Source organism: Lagenorhynchus albirostris, chromosome 9 (assembly GCF_949774975.1).
Source record: "Lagenorhynchus albirostris chromosome 9, mLagAlb1.1, whole genome shotgun sequence".
In the NCBI taxonomy this organism is placed as follows: domain Eukaryota; kingdom Metazoa; phylum Chordata; class Mammalia; order Artiodactyla; family Delphinidae; genus Lagenorhynchus; species Lagenorhynchus albirostris.
In genome coordinates this window covers 29,489,868-29,501,977 of record NC_083103.1, presented here as the reverse complement: position 1 = coordinate 29,501,977, position 12,110 = coordinate 29,489,868, and the positions used below count along the sequence as shown (strand labels likewise).

Genomic DNA, 12,110 nt, shown 5'->3' with positions numbered 1-12,110 from the left:
AAAATCTAGCTATCCTCAGTTTGAAGTACCAAGTAGGGAGCAGGAAATGCCAATCCCAAGTGACTGTGGCCCAACCATAATTTAATAGTAATAATGCCAGCTCACACTTTTTGAACAAATACTAGTACTATCCTAAATTATTTTCCAGTGTTAACTTATTCCTCACAACTACCCATAAGGCAAGTACTGTTTTTATCCCCATTTTACAGATGAGGAACTGAAGCACAAAGAGGCTAGGTAACTTGTCTGTTGTCAAGTGGAGCTGGAATTGAAAGCTAGTAATCTCACTCTAGACCATGTGCTCTTATTTATGACACTACTCTAAATATCTTTCTTATGATTAAGGTACAGCATGAATTGCTGCTGGAGAATGCTGATAGCTCAGTCTTCCAGGATCTCACACACTCATATAGGAAACAGTCATATGAGCAACTCACTCTGTCACCCTGTAATAAATGCTATGTATAACAGAGTCAAGAACAAAAATGTATGGAAATCCAGAGAAGGGAGCAACTGATTTTGATGTGCTGAGAAGGTTTGAGTTATTGAGGGGAGGATTTACGTAGAAGTTATAGACAAAGAGACATTTGAGTTGGGTCTTTTAGGGGGAGAGTGATGGCTGTTTATAGAAAAGACCCTGGCCCCCAGTAGAAACTTATTAATTACAGAAATGAAAAAAATCAATGAACAAATAAATGAAGAAGGAGGTAGGATTTCAGAGGGCTGTGAGGAATAGAAGACAGGCAATTGAGTGTCCTATCCCAGGACCCAACACACTTCAAATCCCTGGGATTCTCCATTATCTTGGGATCTTCTATCCTAAATGTGACCTTGAATTGGGTCAGATTCTTATTTTAGAATAACCAGGCCCTCTAGGTTTTCCTGATTATAGCTGAATTTCAAACTGCTTCTATGAGACAAGAGAAGAGAAATGCATTCTTTTACCTCATTACTCCATTTTTTATTATTTTATACTTTGTATGCTTCTGCAAGTGAAAATCAAAGTGATATGCTGGCATTATAGCAGTTTTCCCATTGGTATTAATTTTGTAAGGATGCATATGAATAGCCTGGCCATTTTGTCCTTCTCTCTATTAATTTAAAAAAAGAAAAAGAAAAAAGAAGAGGAAGAAGAAGAAGAAGAAGAAATGTTATTTGTTCCGGTAACTAGTTATTGAGCAGTTTTAAGAATTTGGTGGTAAATATGAGAGCTCTCTATTTGAGAATCAAAATCAAGCAATCTTATATATTAATTGTATTACCATTTTGTTTCTGAGATTGACATGATTCAGATGTTGTCTAGATATCTCGTAAGTATAATAACAAGTCTTTACTTCACCCCCAAAGTACTAAGAGGATCAACAGTGTGTAGCACCATTCCTAAAAGTAGTAGTTTCAGATGTCAGTGATTATATGTTGGGAATATTCTTTGAAGACAAGCATCTGTTTTCATTTTCAGAGTTTAAAATGTTCATATCATCTCAAAAGAATGTCAAAGAAAGAGAACCTGAAATGTTAATAGGTTGACAGAGATCAACGGTTATATTTCTAGGGCTGGGAAGAGAAATAGTGAATGAAATAATAGTTTTGATGTCCAAACTTTAATCATAATTAAAAATTAAGAATAATACTTCAAAATTATTTTCTGTGATATCTTTTGCTTTGTGCCAACATTGAGATATTATAGAATATTTGGAAAAGGTATTCCTTGAATTGAAAATACTAGAAATCTATACTAACTTTTCATATGTTCTTATCTTTCCCTCATCCCTTTATTTTTGTTATGAATATAAACAGTTTTGCCAGTTTTCAAACATTTTAATTTATTTTATCGCTTTAATGTTTGTGTGGCTATATGATGCTTCACATATTTTTTATTACTTGGAATCACTGCTACCATATTATAAACTGGAGAACAGATAATTTCCCTTTACATTTGTATGTAGTACCCATCTGCATATAGCACTCAGTAAGCAATAGGAAATATTTACTGACTTCCTAAATTATTCTAATGTAAAATTATCCATTTAATAACTTTCTTATCACCTGGACTATTAACTCTGTAAGAGCTAAGATTAATATATCTTCTTTATTGCCTGGTCCTCAAGACCTAATATAGTATTTGGCTTATACTACATGTTCACTTAATATTTCTTGAATGAATAAATTAATGTCCATTTCTTTATAGTTTTTATGATGTTTAGAAAATAGGTGAGATTAGAGACAACTAATAGGAGTCTTATAACCAACTAATTTCTTCAGTATATAGGCACTTTCTATTGTTAGGTAGACTCAGACCTACAATGAAAAGAGAAACTACAATAATTTTTTTGTCACTTGTAATATCTTTCCTGTTCTCTAAAGGGTGAATTGGGTTCAATATGCCATACAATACTGGGTCAGTCTTCTATATTTTCAATTTCTTCATTAGCAAAGCAGAGAATTTGAACTAACATTGAGATGAGACATCTGTTTCATATATACATTATATATTAATTTAATCATCAGTGTTTGTTGTGAGTCCACTTTGTGCTAGGCACTAATGAAGCCACATGAATGATTAAGACAAAGCTTTCATCTTCTAAGAATTAACAAAAAAAAATGATCTTTCCTAGTTAGTAGTCTTCACAGTTAGTGCTTATTTGGATATATCAACATGTTTACTTCTTTTTCCCTTAGTTACAATTCCCACTCCTTTCTGAGCAGTTTCCTTCTTACCCAAGTACATATTTTGAGATATTTCAGTGAAGATCTATGAGAGATACATTCTCATACTTTGTTTAAATCTGTCTTTATTTTGCCCTAACTTTTAAATGATAATTTAGTTGTGTATAGAATCAACAGGTTTATAGTTATTTTCACTTAATACTTTGAAGATATTATTCCATTGTCTCTTGACATCTATTATGGTTGAGGAAAAGTCTAATTGTCATTATTTTATAGTTGGTCCTTTTCTTTTTCTTGTTACCTTTCAGATTGTCCTCTCATTGATGTTTAATTGTGATGTGTTTGGTTGTGACTCAATTTTTATTGGTCATTAATGAAACAAAATGAACTTCTTTAATATTTCTTCAATCCTGGAAATATCAGACATTATTTCTTCCCATATTACTTTCTCTTATTCTCCCAGCTCCTATGCAACAGTTATTCACCATGTCACTCACATTTCCCATGCCTTTGTCTCTCTATGTTACGATCTATGTAAGATTCTTTTCTGGTTCACTAAGTCTCTCTTAAGATATATCTAAGCTGCTGTTTAACCCATTTGTTGAATTCAGTAGTTGCTTCTTAAAGTTCTAATTTTTTTCTAAGTACTCTTGTTCTTATTCTTTCATTATAGCCTTTATTGATTATTTAAAATCTTACTTTATTTTAAATATATAAATATATATAGTTATATCATATTCATGCTCATTTTTTCTGTTTTCTCCAGTTCTTCCTATTTTGTTTCATCTGCTGATTTTAAACACACACACACACACACACACACACACACACACACACACACACATATCCCCTTTGGGAACCCTGCATGTGGTTTAATGCCTCCTTCTTCATTTCTTCCCTTCCTCTTTCCTACCCAATCACCTACCAGACAAACAAAAAGTGTCATGTTAGTAAGTTCTTTTAGGTTGCTGAAGTCAAAGACACATTTAAGCAAACTTAAGTAATAAAGGGTTGTTATTCTAAGCTTTGCCGGATAATTAAAAGGAATTGTTATAAGACTATTCATGTTAATAAGAAAGTTATCTAAGCTACATAGCCTGGTCTCTGAGAGACTAGAAGATGACTCAGGAGCTGTTCAGGATACTACACAACTTCACTACTAGACTATCACATTGTAGTCTCAACAGGAAACATCTTTGGCTCTGTGCTCTCGTAAATTGTCATTATTTTGGTTTGGCTACTCTATCTCCAACTTCTATGATTAACTTTTTTTTAGGGTTACTAGTTTCTGCTTACTCAGACCTTTTAACCTAATTTTACTGCCTCATGTCTTCTATGTATAAATGCTTTTACTGTATGTTTTAGTAAACATACATTCATGTAATAGATGCCCCCTCAGAGTCATAATTATTGAAATAATGCTTCAAAGAAAAAGTAGTTCCTGAAAAAGTCCATAATTATTGGTAAGTTTTTTGGGTTTTTTTTGTGGGGGGGTTGCCTTTAAAAGAAAGGTTTATTTGTGTCTACTTGTCTTTAAAAAAAAAAGGTCTATTTGGGAATTCCCTGGATGTCCAGTGGTTAGGGCTCTGCACTTCCACTGCAGGGGGTACGGGTTCGATTCCTGGTCAGGGAACTAAGATTCCGCATGCCACTCTGCGCAGCCAAAGGAAAAAAAAAGATCGATTTGTGCCTACCTATTGTAAACAAGTATTGAGAGATTCATTGTATAACTGTTGTATAACAGTTTTAGTGTGTCACCAAAGCATGATAAAATTTACAGTTTCCCAGAATTTCCAGTGGCAGTGAAATTGCTTCTCTGTCCAAGACAAATGGCCTTGTTTTGAGATCCTCCCACCTCCCACCAAATATAAGGCTACTTCTATTGAAAATTCTTTCCTTCTCTCTATAGTGTCAGCCTTAGCAGGTTCATCAGATAGAAAGATAGATAGATACATAGATAGATACATAGATAGATACATAGATAGATAGACACATAGATAGATACATAGACAGACATGACTCTGGCTCAGATCACATTTCTAAGCTCTACTCCCACATTTCCAGTGGCCTGCAGGACATTTCTACCTGAATTTCTTGTTAGTACCCCAATGTCAAAATGGATAATAGGGCAAATTAATTATTTTCTCCAACAAAACCTTTTTTCCTCCCTGTGTTTGTTGTGCTAATGGTAGTACCTGACTTCCATTCATTTGCTGCCAACCAGCTGGCTGACCATGCAAATCTGGCTTTTGACTCATACTACCACTGATGACTAATGAGCCTCCTATTTAGACTGTTCTTGGTTCCCAACTAACTAGATTTCTTTCACGTTCTATACCTACCTAACTACCGCTAGCCCTAGTCCTGACCAGATTCTGCTTCATCTTTTACTATTCAGGGCCCAATTTACTTACTCTTTCATCTTTCCTTTACTAACACAGGTATCATTCATTTGCATCTTTAACTCTTCTCATGCTATATTGTTCTTGTCCATTTCCTTGGGAATCTTGGAGTACCACTCCACCCCACCAAGGTCCAGATTTTTATCACCACCCCCTGTCCAAGTCTAAATTCCCTGACTCTTAATTCCCTACTCTGCCACTAATTGACTGTTATTCAAGACAAGTCATTTTTCACTCTGGTCTCAGTTGTAAAGGGAGAGTGAATTAGACTTCCCAATCTCTAATGTTTTATGAAACTATAAAAGGCATTTTCCTAGCCTACAGCATGGAAACTTCAGAGATATCTTTGAATCATTTCTTTCTAAGCCCCCCACCCACAATTTTCCATGTGATCAGTTTTTAAATTCTGTCCTGATCCTGGCTCTTGATTCACTCCTTTCTTTTCCACCCCTATCACTACCACTGTTTATCCCTTGTTTAGACTATTACAATAGCCTCCTTAAAGATCTACCTGCTTTCACTCTCCTCACTCAAATCCATCGGTTACACATATTTTGGAGTGTCTGCCCAGCCTACACCCTCTTTCCTTGCAACTGCATAGATCCCTACCAACTCCCAATACCTGATAAAGAAAGGGTAAGACCTACATAACCATATTTACTATACCAGGTTACCCCAGAAGCAGCTAATTAAAGTCATGGAAATTAGATACTTCTCTCAAAAATTTGAGCCGGGGGAACCTTCAAGATGGCAGAGGAGTAAGACGTGGAGATCACCTTCCTCCCCACAAATACATCAAAAATATATCTACATGTGGAACAACTCCTAAAGAGCACCTACTGAATTCTGGCTAAAGACCTCAGACTTCCCAAAAGGCAAGAAAATACCCACATACCTGGGTAGGCAAAAGAAAAAAAACAGAAACAAAAGAATAGGGATGGAACCTGCACCTCTGGGAGGGAGCTGTGAAAGAGGAAAAGTTTCCACACACTAAGAAGCTGCTTCACTGGCAGAGACAGAGGATGAGCAGGGGGGAAACCGGAGCCACAGAGGAGAGCACAGCAAGAGGGGTGCAGAGGGCAAAGCGGAGAGACTCCCGCACAGAGGATCGGTGCCAACAGGCACTCACCAGCCTGAGATGCTTGTCTGCTAACCCACCAGGGTGGGTGGGGACTGGGAGCTGAGACTCGGGCTTTGGAGGTCAGATCCCAGGGAGAGGACTGGGGTTGACTGCATGAAGACAGCCTGAAGGGGGCTAGTGTGCCACAGCTAGCCAGAAGGGAGTCTGGGAAGAACTCTGGACCTGCCAAAGAGGAAAGAGACCGTTGTTTCGGGGTGCATGAGGAGAAGGGATTCCTTCCCCTTGTGCCCACAGAAGGCAGAGCACCACGTGAGTGAGCTCCAGGGACGGGCGTGAGCTGCAGCTATCAGCTCATACCCCAGAGATGGGCATGAAAGGCTAACACAGCTGCTGCAGCCACCAAGAATCCCATGTGCAAGCACAGGTCACTACCCACATTCTCCCCCCCCCCCAGGAGCCTATGCAGAATGCCACTGCCAGGGTCCCAAGATCCAGGAACAACTTCCCCAGGAGAACATGCGACACACCTCAGGCTGTTGCAATCTCACGCCGGCCTCTGTTGCCACAGACTTGCCCTGCATTCCAGTTATGACTACCGTACCCATCCCTCTCCCCAGCCTGAGAGAGCAAGGAAGCCCTAATCATCCGCTGCTTTGACCCCCTCCTGTCTGGGTGGGTGCAGACACCTGAGGGCAGCCTACACGCTGAGGCAGGGCCAGAACCAAAACTAAACCCCAGGAGCTCTGCAAACAAAGAATGGGAAATTTCTCCATGCAGCCTCAGGAACAGCAGATTAAATCCCCACAATCAACTTGATATACCCTGCATCCATGGAATACCTGAATAGACAACGAATGTTCCCAAAAGTGAAGCGGTGGACTTTGGGAGCAACTGTAGACTTGGGCTTGGCTGTCTGTTTGTTTCTGATTATCATGTTTATCTTAGTTTAGTTTAGTTTAGTTTTTAGTGCTTGTTATCATTGGTAGAGATTTGTTTATTGGTTTGGTTCCTCTCTTTTTTCAATTATTATTTTTTTAAATTTTATTATTATTCTTTTAATTTATTCTTTTTCTTCCTTTTTTTTTCTTCCTTTTCTTCTGAGCTGTGTGACTGACAGGGTCTTGGTTCTCCGGCCAGGTGTCAGGCCTGAGTCTCCAAGATAGGAGAGCTGAGTCCAGGGTAGTGGACCACCAGAGACCTCCCAGCCCCACATAATATCAATTGGCGAGAGCTCTCCCAGAGATCTCTGTCTCAGCACTATGACCCAGCTCCACCAAATGGCCAGCAAGCTCCAGTGCTGGACACCCCATGCCAAATAACTAACAAGACAGGAACACAACCTGACCCATTAGCAGAGAACCTGCCTAAAATCATACAAAGTTCACAGACACCCCAAAACACACCACCGGATGTGGCCCTGCCCACAAGAAAGACAAGATTCAGTCCCACCCACAAGAACCCAGACACCAGTCCCCTCCACAAGGAAGCCAACACAACCAACTGAACCAACTTCAGCCCCTTGGGACAGACACCAAAAACAATGAGAACTACTAACATGCAGCCTGTGAGAAGGGGACCCCCAAACACAGTAAGCTGAGCAAAATGAGATGACAGAGAAATATGCAGCAGATGAAGGAAAGAGGTAAAAACCCACCAGACCAATCAAATGAAGAGGAAATAGGCAGTCTACCTGAAACAGAATTCAGAGTAATGATAGTCAAGATGATCCAAAATCTTGGAAATAGAATGGAGAAAATACAAGAAACGTTTAACAAGGACCTAGAAGAACTAAAGAGCAAATAAACGATGAACAACACAATAAATGAAATTAAAAATTCTCTAGAAGGAATCAATAGCAGAATAACTGAGGCAGAAGAACGGATAAGTACCTGGACAATAAAATAGTAGAAATAACTACCACAGAGCAGAATAAAGAAAAAAGAATGAAGAGAATTGGGGACAGTCTCAGAGACCTCTGGGACAACATTGAATGCACCAACATTCCCATTAGAGGGGTCCCAAAAGAAAAAGAGAAAAGAAAACGGTTTGAGAAAATATTAGAAGAGATTATATTTGAAAACTTTCTTAATATGAGAAAGGAAATAGTCATTCAAGTCCAGGAGCACAGAGGATCCCATACAGGATACATCTAAGGAGAAACATGTGAAGACATTTATTAACCAAACTATCAAAAATTAAATTCAAAGAAAAAATATTAAAAGCAACAAGGGAAAAACAACAAATAACATACAAGGGAATCCCCATAAGGTTAACCGCTGACCTTTCAGCAGAAACTCTGCAAGCCAGAAGGGACCGGCAGGACATATTTAAAGTGATGAAAGGAAAAAACCTACAACCAAGATTACTCTACCCAGCAAGGATCTCACTCAGATTCGACAGAGAAATTAAAACCTTTACAAACAAGCAATAGTTAAGAGAATTCAGACACCACCAAGCCAGCTTTACAACAAATGCTACAGGAACTTCTCTAGTCAGGAAACACAAGAGAAGGAAAAGAAATACAAACCCAAATCAATTAAGAAAATGGGAACAGGAACATACACATCGATAAGTACATTAAATGTAAATGGATTAAATGTTGCAACCAAAAGTCATAGACTGGCTGAATGGATACAAAAAGACCCGTATATATGCAGTCTACAAGAGACCCACTTCAGACCTAGGGACACATACAGACTGAAAGTGAGGGTATGGAAAAAGATATTCCATGCAAATGGAAATCAAAAGAAAGCTGGAGTAGCAATTCTCATATCAGACAAAATAGACTTTAAAATAAAGACTATTACAAGAGACAAAGAAGGGCACTGCATAATGATCAAGGGCTCAATCCAAGAAAAAGATATAACTATTATAAATATTTATTCACCCAACATAGGAACACCTCAATACATAAGGCAAATGCTAACAGCCATAAAAGGGGAAATCAACAGTAACACAATAATAGTAGGGGACTTTAACACCCCACTTTCACCAACGGACAGATCATCCAAAATGAAAACAAATAAGAAAACATAAGCTTTAAATGACACATTAGACAAGATGGCCTTAATTGATATTTACAGGACATTCCATCCAAAAACAACAGAATACACATTTCTCTCAAGTGCTTATGGAACATTCTCCAGGACAGATCATATCTTGGGTCACAAATCAAGCCTTGGTAAATTTAAGAAAATTGAATTCATATCAAGTATCTTTTCTGACCACAGTGCTTTGAGACTAGATACCAATTACAGGGAAAAACTGTAAAAAATACAAACATGTGGATGCTAAACAATATGCTACTAAATAACCAAGAGATAACTGAAGAAATCTAAGAGGAAATCAAAAAATACCTAGAAACAAATGACAATGAAAACACTACAACCCAAAACCTGTGGGATGCAGCAAAACCAGCCCTAAGAGGGAAGTTTATAGCAATACAATCCTACCTCAAGAAACAAGAAAAATCTCAAATAAACAACCTAAACTTACACCTAACACAATTAGAGGAAGAAGAATTAAAAAAAAACCCAAAGTTAGCAGAAGGAACGAAATCATAAAGATCAGATAAGAAACAAATGAAATAGAAACAAAGAAAACAATAGCAAAGGTCCATAATACTAAAAGCTCATTCTTTGAGAAGATAAATAAAAGTAACAAACCATTAGCCAGACTTATCAAGAAAAAAAGGGGAAGACTCAAATCAAGAGAATTAGGAATGAAAAAGAAGTAACAACTGACACTACAGAAATACAAAGGATCATGAGAGATTACTACAAGCAACTGTATGCCAATAAAATGGACAACCTGGAAGAAATGGACAAATTCTTAGAAAAGGTCAAACTTCCAAGACTGAATCAGGAAGAAATAGAAAATATGAATAGACCAATCACAAGCACTGAAATTGAAACTGTGATTAAAAATCTTCCAACAAACAAAAGCCCAGGACCAGATGGCTTCACAGGTGAATTCTATCAAACAGAGAAGAGCTAACACCTTTCCTTCTCAAACTTTTCCAAAATGTAGCTGAGGGAGGAACACTCCCAAACTCATTCTACGAGGCCACCATCACCTTGATACTAAAACCAGACAAAAATGTCAAAAAAAAAAACACAACAGGCCATTATCACTGATGAACATAGACGCGAATATCCTCAACAATATATTAGCGAACAGAATCCAACAGCACAGTAAAAGGATCATACACCCAGATCAAATGGGGTTCATCCCAGGAATTCAAGGATTCTTCAAGATATGCAAATCAATCAATGTGGTACACCATATTAACAAACTGGAGGATAAAAACCATATGATCTTTTCAATAGATGCAGAAAAACCTTTTGACAATATTCAATATCCATTTCTGATAAACACTGTTCAGAATAGGCATAGGGGGAACCTACCTCAACATAATAAAAGCTATATATAACAAACCCACAGCCAACATCGTTCTCAGTGGTGAAAAACTGAAACCATTTCCTCTAAGATCAGGACAAGATAAGGTTGCCCACTCTCACCACTATTATTCAACATAGTTTTGGAAGTTTTAACCACGGCAGTCAGAGAAGAAAAAGAAATTAAAGGAATCCAAATTGTAAACAAGTAAAACAGTCACTGTTTGCCGATGACATGATACTATACATAGAGAATCCTGAAGATGCTACCAGAACTCTACTAGAGCCAATCAATTAGTTTGGTAAAGCAGCAGGATACAAAATTAATGCACAGAAATCTCTTGCATTACTATACACTAATGATGAAAATCTGAAGGTGAAATTAAGGAAACACTCCCATTTACCATTGCAACAAAAAGACTAAAATACCTAGGAATAAAGCTACCTAAGGAGACAAAATACCTGTATGCAAAGAACTGTAAGACAATGATGAAAGAAATTATAGATGATACAAACAGATGGAGAGACATACCATGTTCTTGGATTGGAAGAATCAGCATTGTGAAAATGACTATACTACCCAAAGCAATCTGCAGATTCAATGCAATCCCTTTCAAACTACCAATGGCATTTTTCACAGAAATAGAACAAAAAATTTCACAATTTGTATGGAAACACAAAAGATGCCGTATAGCCAAAGCAATCTTGAGAAAGGAAAATGTATCTGGAGGAATCAGGCTCCCTGACTTCAGACAAAGCTACAGTAATCAAGACAGTATGGTACTGGCACAAAAACAAAAAGATAGATCAGTGGAACACGATAGAAAGCCCACAGATAAACCCATGCACATATGGTCACCTTATCTTTGATAAAGGAGGCAAGAATATAAAATGGAGACAAGACAGCTTCTTCAGTATGTGATGCTGGGAAAACTGGACAGCTACATGTAAAAGAATGAAATTAGAACCCTCCCTAACACCATACACAGAAATAAACTCAAAATGGATTAAAGGCCTAGATGTAAGGCCAGAAACTATCAAACTCTTAGAGGAAAGCAGGCAGAACACTCTGTGACATAAATCACAGCAAGATCCTTTTTGACCCACCTCTTAGAGAAATGGAAATAAAAACAAAAATAAACAAATGGCACCTAATGAAACTTAAAAGCTTTTGCACAGCAAAGGAAACCATAAACAAGACGAAAAGAGAACCCTCAGAATGGGAGGAAATATTTGCAAATGAAGCAACTGACAAAGGATTAATCTCCAAAATATACAGGCAGGTCAGGCAGCTCAATATCAAAGAAACAAACAACCCAACCCAAAATGGGCGGAAAACCTAAACAGACATTTCTCCAAATAAGATATACAGATTGCCAACAAACACATGAAAGAATGCTCAACATCACTAATCATTAGAGAAATGCAAATCAAAACCACAGTGAGGTATCACCTCACACTGGTCAGAATAGCCATCATCAAATATCTACAAACAATAAATGCTGGAGAAGGTGTGGAGAAACGGGAACCCTCTTGCACAGTTGGTGGGAATGTAAACTGATA

General features: G+C 37.7%; 1 protein-coding gene across 7 annotated transcripts in view; it reads left to right on the top strand.

The window, feature by feature from the left end:
* The window catches only part of METTL15 (methyltransferase 15, mitochondrial 12S rRNA N4-cytidine), a 374,509-nt gene that overhangs the window by 170,845 nt on the left and 191,554 nt on the right, over positions 1 to 12,110 (top strand). The gene's annotated exons all lie outside the window — the stretch shown is intronic.